The sequence below is a fragment of the Mus caroli genome, unplaced genomic scaffold (genome assembly GCF_978045245.1).
Source record: "Mus caroli unplaced genomic scaffold, Mus_caroli_1 scaffold_6, whole genome shotgun sequence".
Taxonomy (NCBI): Eukaryota; Metazoa; Chordata; class Mammalia; order Rodentia; family Muridae; genus Mus; species Mus caroli.
In genome coordinates, this window is record NW_028227261.1 from 59,141,856 (window position 1) to 59,154,892 (window position 13,037).

Sequence of the window (13,037 nt, forward strand, 5' to 3'; positions counted from 1 at the left end):
ACACTATAGACATATTGACTCTTAGTTTAACTTAAATATAAAGGATATCCAAACTGGAAGAGAAGGAATACATAATTCAACATATTTGATATTTATAAGACCATTCTGCCCCCACAAACAAACAAGGGAGTGACACAGAAGAAAAACTATGAACAAAATAACAAATCTTAGGAACAAGATATACCTAACAATAGGGACAATACTAAACTTTGAATTGATTTATAGTATAGACTTTGTTCTGAGGGAAAGTACTAGGAAAAAAATTGTCAGATAGATTTGGCTTTAGTCTCCCAGATTTTTCTCTTTTTGAAAGAAAACAAAAGACAGATTTTAAAAGACAATCAGGTTTTTATGCATGATGGGTAGCACATTCTTTACAATAATAGGCACTGTTTCAAAAAGTATCTATATCAAGATTGGCCCATTGCTTATGCTGCTTATAAAAGCAAAAGAGGCTATCTTTTAGAACTAACTTACTAGGAAATTAGTAAATTATAAATTAAGTAACTTGTACCCCCCAATAAGAGTTAACCAGTTTCTTCAATAGAATCCAAAATATTAAGAAATAGTCCCCTGATCCTTTTTTAACTTTGGCACCTGGAATCTATCAAGAAACTTGTCCATTTCATCCAGATTTTCCAATTTTGTTGAGTATAGGCTTTTGTATTAAGATCTGATGATTTTTTTTAATTTCCTCAGTTTCCATTGTTATGTCTCCCTTTTCATTTCTGATTTTACTAATTTGGATACTGTCTCTGTGCCTTCTGGTTAGTCTGGCTAAGTGTTTATCTATCTTGTTGATTTTCTCAAAGAACCAACTACTGGTTTTGTATAGTTCTTTTTGTTTATACTTTCTTGATTTCAGCCTGAGTTTGATTATTTCCTGCTGTCTACTAATCTTGGGTATATAACTGCTAAATAAATAGAAGCAGTCATTAAAAGTCTCCCAACCAAAAGAATCTGAGGACCAGATGGGTTTAGTGCAGAATTCTATCAGACTTTCAAAGAAACCTAATACCAATATTCCTCAAACTATTTCACAAAATAGAAATAGAAGGAACACTTTCCTATTTATTCTATAAAGCCTTAGTTATGCTTATACATAAACTACACAAATACCCAACAAAAAAAGAGAAATTGAGACCAATTTCCTTTATGAACATTGATGCAAAAATACTCAATAAAATTCTCACAAACTAAATCTAAAAACAAATCAAATCAAAATGTTTATTCACCATGATCAAGTAGGCTTCATTCCAGGGATGCACTGATGGTACAACATATGGAAATCCATCAATTTAATCCACTATATAAACAAACTCAAAGGGGGGGAGCAACATGTGATTGTTACATTAGATGCTGAAAAAGCATTTGTCCAAATTCAACATTCCTTCATGTTAAACGTCTTTTAAAGATCAGGAATTCAATGCCAATACCCAAACATACTAAAAGCAAACCAGTATCCAACATCAAAATAAGTGGAGAGGAACTTGAATCAATCCCATTAAAATTAGGGATGAGAAAAGATTGCCCACTGTCTCCCTACCTATTCAATATAGTATTTGAAGTTCTAGCTAGAGCAAATAGAAAACAAAAGAAGGTCAAAGGAAGAAGTCAAAATATCACTATTTGCCGATGATATAATTGTATACTTAAGTGACCCCAAAAATCCACCAGAGAACCCCTACAGATGATAAATAACTTCAGCAAAGTGGCTGGATATAAAATTAACTCAAATACATCAGTAGCCTTCATCTACCCAAAGGACAAACAGGCTGAGAAAAAAATTAGGGAAACAACACCCTTCACAATAGTCACAAATAATATTGCATACTTTGGTGTGACCCTAAGCAAGCAAGTGAAAGATATGTATGACAAGAACTTCACATTTCTGAAGAAAGAACTTAAGAAGATCTCAGAAGATGGAAATATCTCCCATGCTCATGGATTGACAGAATTAATATACAACAAATGGCCAGCTTGTGGAAAGCAATCTACAGATTCAGTGCAATTCCCCTGAAAATTCCAACTCAGTTCTCCATAGAGTTAGAAAGGGCCATTTATCAATTCATTTGGAATAACTAAAAACTCAGGATAGCAAAAGCTATTCTCAACAATGAAAGAACTTCTGGGCGAAATCATCATCACTGACCTCAACTGTATTACAGAGGAATAGTGATAAAAACTGTATGATATTGGTACAGAGACAGGCAGGAAGATCAATAAAATAGAATTGAAGACCTATAAATGAACCCACACACTTATGGTCACTTGATATTTGACAAAAGATCTAAAACCATCCAGTGGTAAAAAGACAGCATTTTCAACAAATGGTGCTAGTTTAACTGGAGGTCAGCATGTAGAAGAATGCCCATCAACCCATTCTTATCTACTTGTACAAAGCTCAAGTCCAAGTGGATCAAGGACCTCCACATAAAACCAGATACACTGAAACTAATAGAAGAGAAAGTGGGGAAGAGCCTTAGACACATGGGCACAGGGGAAATTTTCCTGAACAGAACAACAATGGCTTACGCTCTAAGATCAAGAATTGACAAATGAGACCTCATAAAATTTCAAAGCTTCTGTAAGGCAAAGGACACTGTCAGAAGGACACACAGCAACCAACAGATTGGGGAAAGATCTTCACCAATCCTACATCTGATAGAGAGATAATATCCAATATACACAAAGAATCCAAGAAGTTCAGCTCCAGAAAATCAAATAATCCTATTAAAAATGTGGTACAGAGCTAAACAATGAGTTCTCAACTGAGGAATATCAAATGGCTGAAAAGCACCTAAAGAAATGTTCCACAATTTAGTCATCAGGGAAATGCAAATCAAAACAATCCTGAGATTCCACCTCATAACAGTGATAATGGCTAAGATCAAAACCTCAGATGAGAACAGATGCTGTAAAGGATGTGGAGAAAGAGGATCTCCTCTTGGACAACTCCTCCATTGTTGGTAGGACTGCAAGCTGGTACAACCATTCTGGAAATCAGTTTGATGTTTCCTCAGAAAATTGGATCCAGTATTAACTGAGGGCCTACCTATACCAATCCTGGGAATATACCCAAAAGATTTTCCAACTTATAACAAGGACACATGCTCCACTACATTCATAACAGCTTTATTTATAATAGCCAGAAGCTGGAACGAACAAAGATGTCCTTCAACAGATAAATGGGTACAGGAAATGTGGTATATTTACACAATGGAATACTACTTAGCTATTGAAAACAATTACTTCATGAAATTCTTAGGCAAATGGATGGAAATAGAGAATGTCATCCTGAGTGAGGTAGCCCAAACATATAAGAAAACTCATAGTATGCACTCACTTATACATGGATATTGGCCCAAAAGCTCAAAATACCCAAGATACACTTAACAGGCCATATTAAGCTCAAGGAGAAGGAAGACCAAAGTGTGGGTACTTCAGTCCTTATTAGAAAGGGTAACAAAATACTTACAGGAGAAAATACAGAGACAAAATGTGGAGCAGAGACTGAAGGAAAGGCCATCCAGAGACTGACCCACCTTGGGATTCCATCCCTATACAGTTACCAAATACAGACACTCTTGTGAATGCCAAGCAGAGCTTGCTGTAAGAACCCTGATATAGTTGTCTCCTGAGAGGAACTGCCAGAGTCTGACAAAAGCAGAGGCGGATCCTCACAGCCAACCATTCGACTGAGCATGAGGTCTTCAATGAAGGAGTTGGAGAAAGGACTGAAGGAGCTAAAGGGGCTTACAATCCCATAGGAAGAACAATATCAACCAATCAAAGCCCCCCTCCCCAGAGCTCCTAGGGACTAAACCCCCATCCAAGGAGTACACGTGGAGGGACCCATGGCTCTAGCAGCATATGTAGCAGACGATGGCCTTGTTGGGCATCAATGGGAGGAGAGGCCCTTGGTTGTGTGAAGGCTCAAGGCCTCCAGTGTAGGGAAATTTTTGGTCCAGGAGGTGGGAGTGGGTGGATGAACACCCTCGTAGAAGTAAGGGGAGGGGTATGGGATAGGTGTTTTGGGGGCAGTGTGTGGGAAACTGGAAAAGGGGATAACATTTGAAATGGAAATAAAAATATCCAATAAAAAAAGAGATTGTACCCTGGTTTAATGCTCAAAAATGTCTCAGAATTGAGGAATAAATACCTTGAGAATTAGGAAAAGCAATTTTGGGTCAGAATTCTACTCCTTTGCTAACTATTAGGAAATAATTGTTTGGCATTAATATTGTAAGATTGATTTTCCCAGTTTACCTCTTCTCTCTCCTCTCTTTTCAATGCTGGAAACACAAATAAGTAGTGAACGTATACAAAGGATACCTGAGCCTGCGAACAAAGACTTATAATCTTAGCTACTCAGTAAACTGTGACAGGAAAAGTCAGTCCAAGATTCTCAAGAGTTACAAAATTAGTTCAAGGCCATTCTAATCAACTAAGGAAGAGCCTGCCACTAAAATAAAATGACAAGGATAAGGGTGAGGTCGACGACAAAATGGTTAATCATTTCTCTGGCTTGAGCAAGGCTTCATGTTTGCATTATGACTTAACAATGAAATAAAGAGAAAACTACATGGACATCATGACATATATCCTGACAAACATCTGGTTTTCTAACATTATTTACAAGAACATCAGAGCAGCACCAGAAGTTTCTGTATTCAATCCTTGCCTAACCAAAGAGCAACTTCTTGCACCTTCCCTGTGGAAAGAGGAAAAGCAGGTCTCATACTATCAGAAATCAGTCTTCTGAAAGCCTGCCAAATTTCTTTAGTGACCATTTTGAGCAGTGATTAGATGAACTTAGGTTCACTTGTAAGGGTCCATGATTAGCAGAAGAATGATAACTGGGACAAAATCGAATGCAAAAGAGCAAAGAATGGTTTCTTCTGCAGAAGTCCAGCATGCAGGGGTCTTCCATTTACCAAAATGGAGATCCTCAAGTGAACTCACAGGCCAAAATTTAAAACAATTAGGGGAATTCCAAGGAGGAATAGGTGATCTTTTTCTTAATTGGTTGGTTCTCCATCTAGGGACATTCCAGAAGCATTGCTTGGGGTGGGGAACTGGATACTATTTTGGGGGAAGCCTAGTAACTTTAGCTGACCCATTGTCCTTGCCTCAGGTCGGGCGATGGGGAAGCTTCTGATGGCATAGTAGGTTCAGATAGGCTGATTGAGGCCTGGTGACTTTCCTGTAACTGACTTTCCTGGACTTGACCAGTTCTTGGAACCAGAGGTCTTGGCCTAGTCTCCTGAACTGCCAATTTGAAGCCTGTAGTGGAGTAAGCCTGTCAAAGCCCTCTCACACTAGTATGAGTTTACTGTGTAAGATCCTGACTTCCTTTAAGATGCCCAGCATGAGACACTGATGCAAAAGCAAGAGGCTTATTTTCAGACATGTCAGGGTCGACCTTCAAATAGTTACTCAAGGTGAGTTACTCAGAAGGCAACCCCAATGGCTATTACTAGTAGTTTTTATTCTTCTTAGGGGCATATGTTACATCTGCAAAGTTATAGTTCAAACTTACTGGCTAAGTATTTTGACCTTTCCATCTATTGGCTAGCAAGCATGACACACATTTGAACTCTACCTGGGACTTTCCAGAGGGTCAGGTAACAATCAATCGGTACATTCTGAGAATTTTTTAGTCAAGAATGTGCTTGTGGGTGGAGAATGGAACTTGGCCTAGCCTTGACTCCAGGTAGAATGGGGAAGCTATAAAGAGAGTGTGCTACTAGAAAACTCCTTAGGATCCCTCAACTGCTAACCTGGATTTTGAGACGTGTTCTACTCTCTCAATAAGTATAGGACTAACTCATTAGCAGTTGGTTTAATACCATGTAACTTAAGATAATGAGGTGAATAGATTGTTTCTTAGAAGGTAATATCTGTCTAGCCTTACGTTCTTGGCTTTGATAACAGTCACAGATGTGGGGTCCATCTTGTGTAACCTTCAATAAAATCATGAAGTAGTTGATTAGTCCTGCCAAAGACCAGCATCAAATATGTCAGGGTTCCTGAGAGAGGGTTGTTTGGGAGCATTGCAAACAAATGACTGTACTCAAAGTCAAATGTGAGTCCAAGCTAGCAGCATAGGTTCTGCTGAAGTGGGTTTCCAGACCGCTGTATCTCTGTCTCTGTCTCTGTCTCTGTCTCTGTCTCTGTCTCTGTCTCTCTCTCTCTCTCTCTCTCTCTGTGTGTGTATGTGTTTTTCTCTGCTCTAGACTGATATTCCTTGCTTTTTAAAAACTCCCCAGTTGACACAGCTAGCTTTTTTGCTCAAGAAAACTCTCCTTTCTAATAAAAATTTTTAGTGTTCTCTGGATAGCTCATGGGTTTTCTCAGCAAAATCAGATAAGCTACTATAAAAATTCTTGGATCTTTTGACCAAGTTGAAAAAAAAAAAAACTCTTCATACAGCCTTCTTTGAATAGCTGCTAGAAAACATTCTAAAATAATGCTATCAGTTCTCTAAGTAATTCTTGGGATTTTTGTCCAACTTTCCAAGAAATCCTGTAGATCCAAACGAATTATATATATTCTAAAAGACCTGTGTTTACTCTTCATGAATTTTCTGACCAAAATCAGAAATCTTGTTACTCTCCAGAGCTTAGTCCTGGCTACGGAAAAAATTCTAAGAAGTAAGTGCTATAGCTTTCTGCTAGCTTATCTCATCCAGACCAAAAGCAGATTTTTTATTTACATGCTAATTTACTTATTTATTTCATGTTCCTTTTTGATTATCTTGTTAAACAGCATCCCACGACCCCAGCCCCTTAATTCTTCAAAGGCTGAAAACACACATTTTCTTTTAACATTGCCAAAGAATTCAGAAATCTGCCTGCATCTGTTAAGCACAGATGACAAATAGCTGGGAGGGACCCTGCCTGAAATTATCATTACTATTTCACCTGGATATGGACTCAACTGTATCCCAGGCTAACTTTGAACTCAGGAATCTGCCTACTTTTGTATCTGCCTGCCTTTGTGTTTTTCTGACAAGCTGTGTCATTTATGCAGCTGCTTTTGTTCCGTCAGATTTGCAAAGCTCCTCATTTCATTCATATTGCATCTTTATATCTTTATAGTTGAGAAATCATATATTTTTGAATCCATGTTTTTAGAGTTCTTTCCCACAGCCTTAGAAACTGTCCTGAAGGTCTCAGTGTTCACTATTTTGTTGAGACAGTAGCCACACCCTTGCCTACCAGACTTTTGTTGTCTCTGTTTGTCCTGGAGTCATCAATGTTAATAGGGAGGACATTCCTCATGGAGTCATTAATTAACTTAAATGAAGATTATAAAATGAATGGATTATTGAAAACCATTAAACCAAGATAGATGGGAGGATTGATGCTAAGCTTGGTAGTTTCTGTTGATGTTTTCTTTCCCTTCTGTCTTTAGATCAGTTTTCATCTTTATTTAAAAAAAAATTAAGCAAGGTGTATATCTTAACTTGTAAGAGAAAAGAATATATATTGTATTCCAGAGACATGTTTCATGCTTTGAGTACCTCACAAATGGCAGGGCATAGCATAGCATGGGAGGTTTCATGCTACTGGAGCTTCAGATGGAGAGTTTCTCATGGCAGGGAATGTAATTCAAAGAAAATATAATTGTCTAGCATGCTCGAGGTCCCAAGTTACAGCTTTAAAACAGGAAAAGAAAGTAAGAAAAGAGGGAATAAAAGACAGAAGAGAAAAACATATCTTTTAAAAATGTTATGTAAGTTTTAAATGTTATGTTAGTATTCAGGAACTTAATAGGATCCTAAGTTACTCTTAGAACACTTCCAAATCCGGCACAGCCTTCCAAGATCTCAGACTGATAGTAAATAATGATTTGTAATCTCCATATCCACAATTCAAGTCTGGCAAGTTCATCTCATGCTGACTGGTGCTGTAAGCTGATCAAAACCCAAGGGAGGGTAGGCTCTAGACAGGAACGATGACAGGGAAGTTTATTAAACTTCACTGATATAACTCAATCTGTTTTGTAAACATTTTTGTTTATCTCATAAACAATTACTACTCTCAGCAATAATCATATCAAATTCTCTATATGATGAGTAACAGTGGATACAGAGACAACTTGCTGCTGAAGGTGCTGAAAATAAGTACCATTTGAATGTTCAAATGTAAGAGGAAGATCCACACTGCCCTATCTAAGAGACTATCATGAAATGAAAGAAAGGATACAGGAGTGAGAAGAAGTGATGATGGATGCTATCTTCTGTATATAACCATAGCAATTATGAAAGCCTATTATCTGCATTTGTCTGATGGATCTGCACAGTACTATACCTGAAAACATACAGTCATGGAAAACAGAGAGGCTTATGGGGCCCTACATCTCTGTGTTGAAGCATTATCTACTGATGGATACTGAGGCACAGGGATTCATTTCCCTGAGAGGTGAATTAGGAGAGACAAACGGGGACTTTTGATTGTTGAACTTCAGTACAAGGCAATCCAGCCTTAGGAATAGTCAATAGAAAGGAAAACTTAGGTTGTTGCTTGGCAAGAATATTTATCTGGAGTCTGATTGAGAGTTCTTGAGAGGAACTAGGAAGGTTTAGATAAGTAGTATAAGGTTAATTAAAGAACAACAGTTATCTAAAAGCAGGATCTGTTTGTGTTGGGCAAAACACAATTTTAGAGGCTTTGTTACATGAGAATAGTTTTTTGGTTGTTCAGGTGGATTTTGTAATTGAAATATGTGAGGAACATGGATGATTGGTGAGGCTTTTGGAAGTGAGTGAGAAAGACAGTCTGCAATAAGGCTTTGGGGATTGCAAAGGTTGAGAGAACCTGGCTTTGGTTCTCAAAGGGGGAACTGATTGGTCAAAGGGATAAGTGGTCCTTAGAGGAGGAAGGAAATTCTTAATTGTCCTATCTGCAGCAAGAGGGATTTTGACTAACAGAGAATGCTGAAGAAAGGTACAAAGAAAGCATTAAAGGAGATATCAGTGGAGTTTAGAAGTTTATTCGATGATCTTAACCTAAGTGAGGGTTTGCCATGAGAGTGTGTATACATGTGAGACTGCTTAGATTTAGATATGTTCTGTAATTGGGAGGTCATGTTCGGAGTACTTGACTTTGAAGGACATCTGGACAGGTAATGGACTTAGGGCATTCAGTTGGCTGTGTATGTGTGTTGGTCATTTGGACAGAGTGTGAGAGGAGAGGAATAGGTGATTTTTGAGGGAACAGGAATTAGAAGGGGAGGATGAACATTGATAATGGAAACCATCCAACAGGAAGGAGCTGCCATTCATATAAAACTGTAGGCAGTCGTAGCTGGAGGACCCTCTTGTCTATAAGAAAGGTGGGGTAGTAGGTCTTTAAGTTTGGGGACAGAAGTATAGAGGATATAAGGCAGAGAGGAAAATGTTTTAAGTTTAAGGAATTGTTTGAGAATGGAAGGAAGGAGAAGATCCTGAAGTGGTTTGGTATAAGGACTGTATTAAGAGTGAGAAATTAGGGATATATGGGTAGAGGAAATTGGCCATGTGGTCAGAAAAAAGGAGCAACGATAGGCAAGGTAGTTTAAAGTGTGGTGTGTATGAGTTGGTGTGAGAGACAATCTAAGGTAGGTGACGTGGGGAGAGGACAGGTGATCTTTAGAAGGTAAGAACAGGTAAACTCTGGAAACTAAGGAGTGAGGCACTGTCAGATTAGCTATCAAAGAGGGAAAGACTCTGAAGGAGGAGGTTATTTATATATTGTAGCAGGTGGGAGGAAAAAGGGGAAAACAGGACAGGTCTGTAGGAATGCCTGGCCAATAAAAGAGGGGGGACTATTGCTTAATTCCTGGAGAAGGACAGTTTTTGTCAATTGTTGGGATTGTTGAGTATGAAGATCCATATATCTGAAAACAAAAAGTTCTTGGAAGTGGATATCCAGTAGTATTGAGAAGAAAGTGTCTTTAAAGTTTAGGACCGTAAAGGGAGTGGGGTTGTCAAGTATAATGGAGAGGGTAGCCAAATGGTTAGAGACCTAAGGGTGTACACAGATAACAGTTAAGGAAGCAAAGGTGCTTGGCTAAGTGGAAGATTCAGTTAAGATTTTTGAATGTTACTATGGGAGTCCCACAGACTTCTTAAGGTTGTAGGTTAGTCTTCAAATTTTACATAGTATCTGGCAGTCAAGACCTTTGCCTCCTTGGAACTTGTAGCTTATGAGCCCTTTTGGACAGATATGGAAAATTCTTAGGAAAGTAAAATCATTATTTATTTTATGAGATTTACCACGAAAGACACTGAAGATTAACTCGAGGAGTTTCCTCGGGTTAATTGGGGATTGGAGATTCTCTCTGCTCTTGTTCTTCTCCTTACTGCAGGTGTGTGCCAAATACACATTACACACAAATCTCATACCTTTCTCTGTGTGTCATGTGTGCACCTGTGTGTCTGAAACCAGGAAACAAAGTATCCTTTTACATTGCTCATCTCACTGTTCTTCAAAGAACAATTTAAGAGAGGATTTTGACATCTACAACACTTCAATACATATATATATATATATCTCCAAATTCACCATTCATCCTTGCTTGTACTTTACATACATAGCTGTAAATGGGGAAAAGATGTTCTCTTCTGGCTAAAAAAAGGGCATGATTATTTAATAATGAGTTCATACTTGCTATAGCATGGATTTGTCTTGACCGTTGGCAGGTTGGATGTTCTCTGCCTTCAATATAGTCTGAGATTCTCTAGGTTAAAGATCTTGCTTATTCCTTGACACTTCTATTCTCACGCTTTTTCTAGGAACACACAGTAGACTCAAGTAACTGATATTCATCCATTGAATTTATATAGGGTTAATTTCATACTTGAAGTGAACTGAATTGGAGCTTACTGCAATGCGGGTGTGTGCATATGAAAATTTCCAGAGAACAACTTGTGTCGTTTCACCCACATAGAAACACATAAAACTTTAATAGGAGTTCATTGGTTATGTACATGCCTGACATTGCTGGATCCTCAGATATTCACACACTCACCTCTTAATTTTGAAACAGTTTTTTTTTTTTCAGTTTGTGAAGAAATATGGAAACCTCTTTACCCTGGAGTTGGACAGCATTTCAGTGGAGGTTGTACCTGGACTGCTCTAATTAAAGAAATGTTTACTCACCTGGACCACAACTTTGTAAATCACCCTGTCAGTGCTATTCAAAAACATGTGATAATGGTAAGTTTCCTTGACCACTATAAGGTATGTGCTTCAAATTTTTTATGGTATATAAAAGTCATCTCATAACTGACAACCAGGTTACACTCGATAACAAACACCATTATAAAGTGTCATTATTTTGGGTTTGTGCTTTCAAACCTGTCATATTTTTTCCTTGTCTGTAGTGAATACTAATATTAAATGTAATTGATAGTGAAAGTGGAAACCCTACAAGAAAGTCAACTTCCTCAGAATGGCCAATCTAACCATAAGAAGTTCATAGGAATATATAAAATTAGGACAAAGCAAGTGTTTGAGTAGCTATTTAATATTATTGAGTGATGTTTTTATTTCTGAGTGAGAAAAGAATGGTATAGTTTAATGTTTTACAGTTATTATAATGTGCTATAAATTAAAAGAAATATAATATGTAAGTATCAGTCCAGAGTATCACTGGAAAGGAGAGGAGAGACAGGTCTAAGTTATTGAAGAGTTACATATAGTAAGGTTGAAAGGTCTTCTTGTATCTGATAATAGTAATGGCCATTTTTCTGGGACAGGAAAGGCCACACTGACATTGAAGCATGTTGAAAAACATTCTTGAAATACAAATTCTAGAATTCTATAGGTATTGCCTCTGCTTTAAAAGAATAGTCTGAGGATAACCTTCATCTTTGCCCCTGTCTTTCTGTTCCTTTGTTTTAAATATTCATCTACCTTGCCTTTTGGAAATTTTTCTCTAAATTTTAAGGTTCTCCTTGTATAGGCTCTCTCCTATAATGCCAAGAGTATCTACTGCAGCATCTCCAGGAGTGTACTCCTGGTATTTAGTTTAACATAAATCATTATTTACAGTTATGAGACTTATATCTAAAGTATGGTTTTGACATCAGGGACCCTTGAGTTTTATATACTTGTTTGGCAGCTACCTGTGTGTCTTTTCAAAGCTTGAATATATTCCCTGTTCCTTGGTTTTCCTACTGTATTAGTTTGCTTTCTGCTGCTGTAAAAAGCACCATAACAAAGGCATTTGTGGGAAAAAAGGATTTATTTTAGCATATGATTTTGAATTGTACTTCACTATTGATATAAGTCAGAGTAAGAACTGGAGCAGGTGTTGAAATGAACCATGGATAAACAGTATGTATTACTTAGCACACCCTTTCATGTTCAGATATCTTTCTTATACATCTCAAGCCCATGTACTGAGGGATGGTATCTCCATGGTGGCATGGAGAGTGGACCCTCACTCATTTATAGTCAATCAAGACAGCTTCTCATAGATATGGTTAAAAGCCAATCTGATTAGGCAGTTTTTCAATTGTGGTTCCCTTTATTTATGTGACAATAAACACTAATCAGAATACCAAGTAATAAAATAAATCTGATTTTTGTTTATTTTTTGTTTGTTCGTTTTGGTTTTTTGTTTTTGATTTTTTGTTTTTCCTGACAAGCTCATGGAATTTCTGTTTTAAATTACATAAAGAAACTTTATGGAAGTTCTTGATACTCTAAGATGTCAGTAACATTGACCATTGTTGGGGATTTTTGCATACATCAGTTCTCAGGTCTTTAGTATTTGCTGCAAGTTTATATAATGGGATCACCCTATTGTTATATTTAATTTCCATTTTGTAGGAGTCGTCTTATCTAATGGCCAAACATGGAAGGAGCAAAGGAGACTTGCCCTGATGGCCCTGATCAACTTTGGATTAGGAAAGAAGAGCTTGGAAGAGAGCATTCAGGAGGAGCGCTGTGGAAGCCATAGGAGAGAGGGAGGAAGGCATTTTAAAGGGCATGTCTGGGATACCATGAAGAGATATTTACTAGTTTCTAATTATTTTCTGG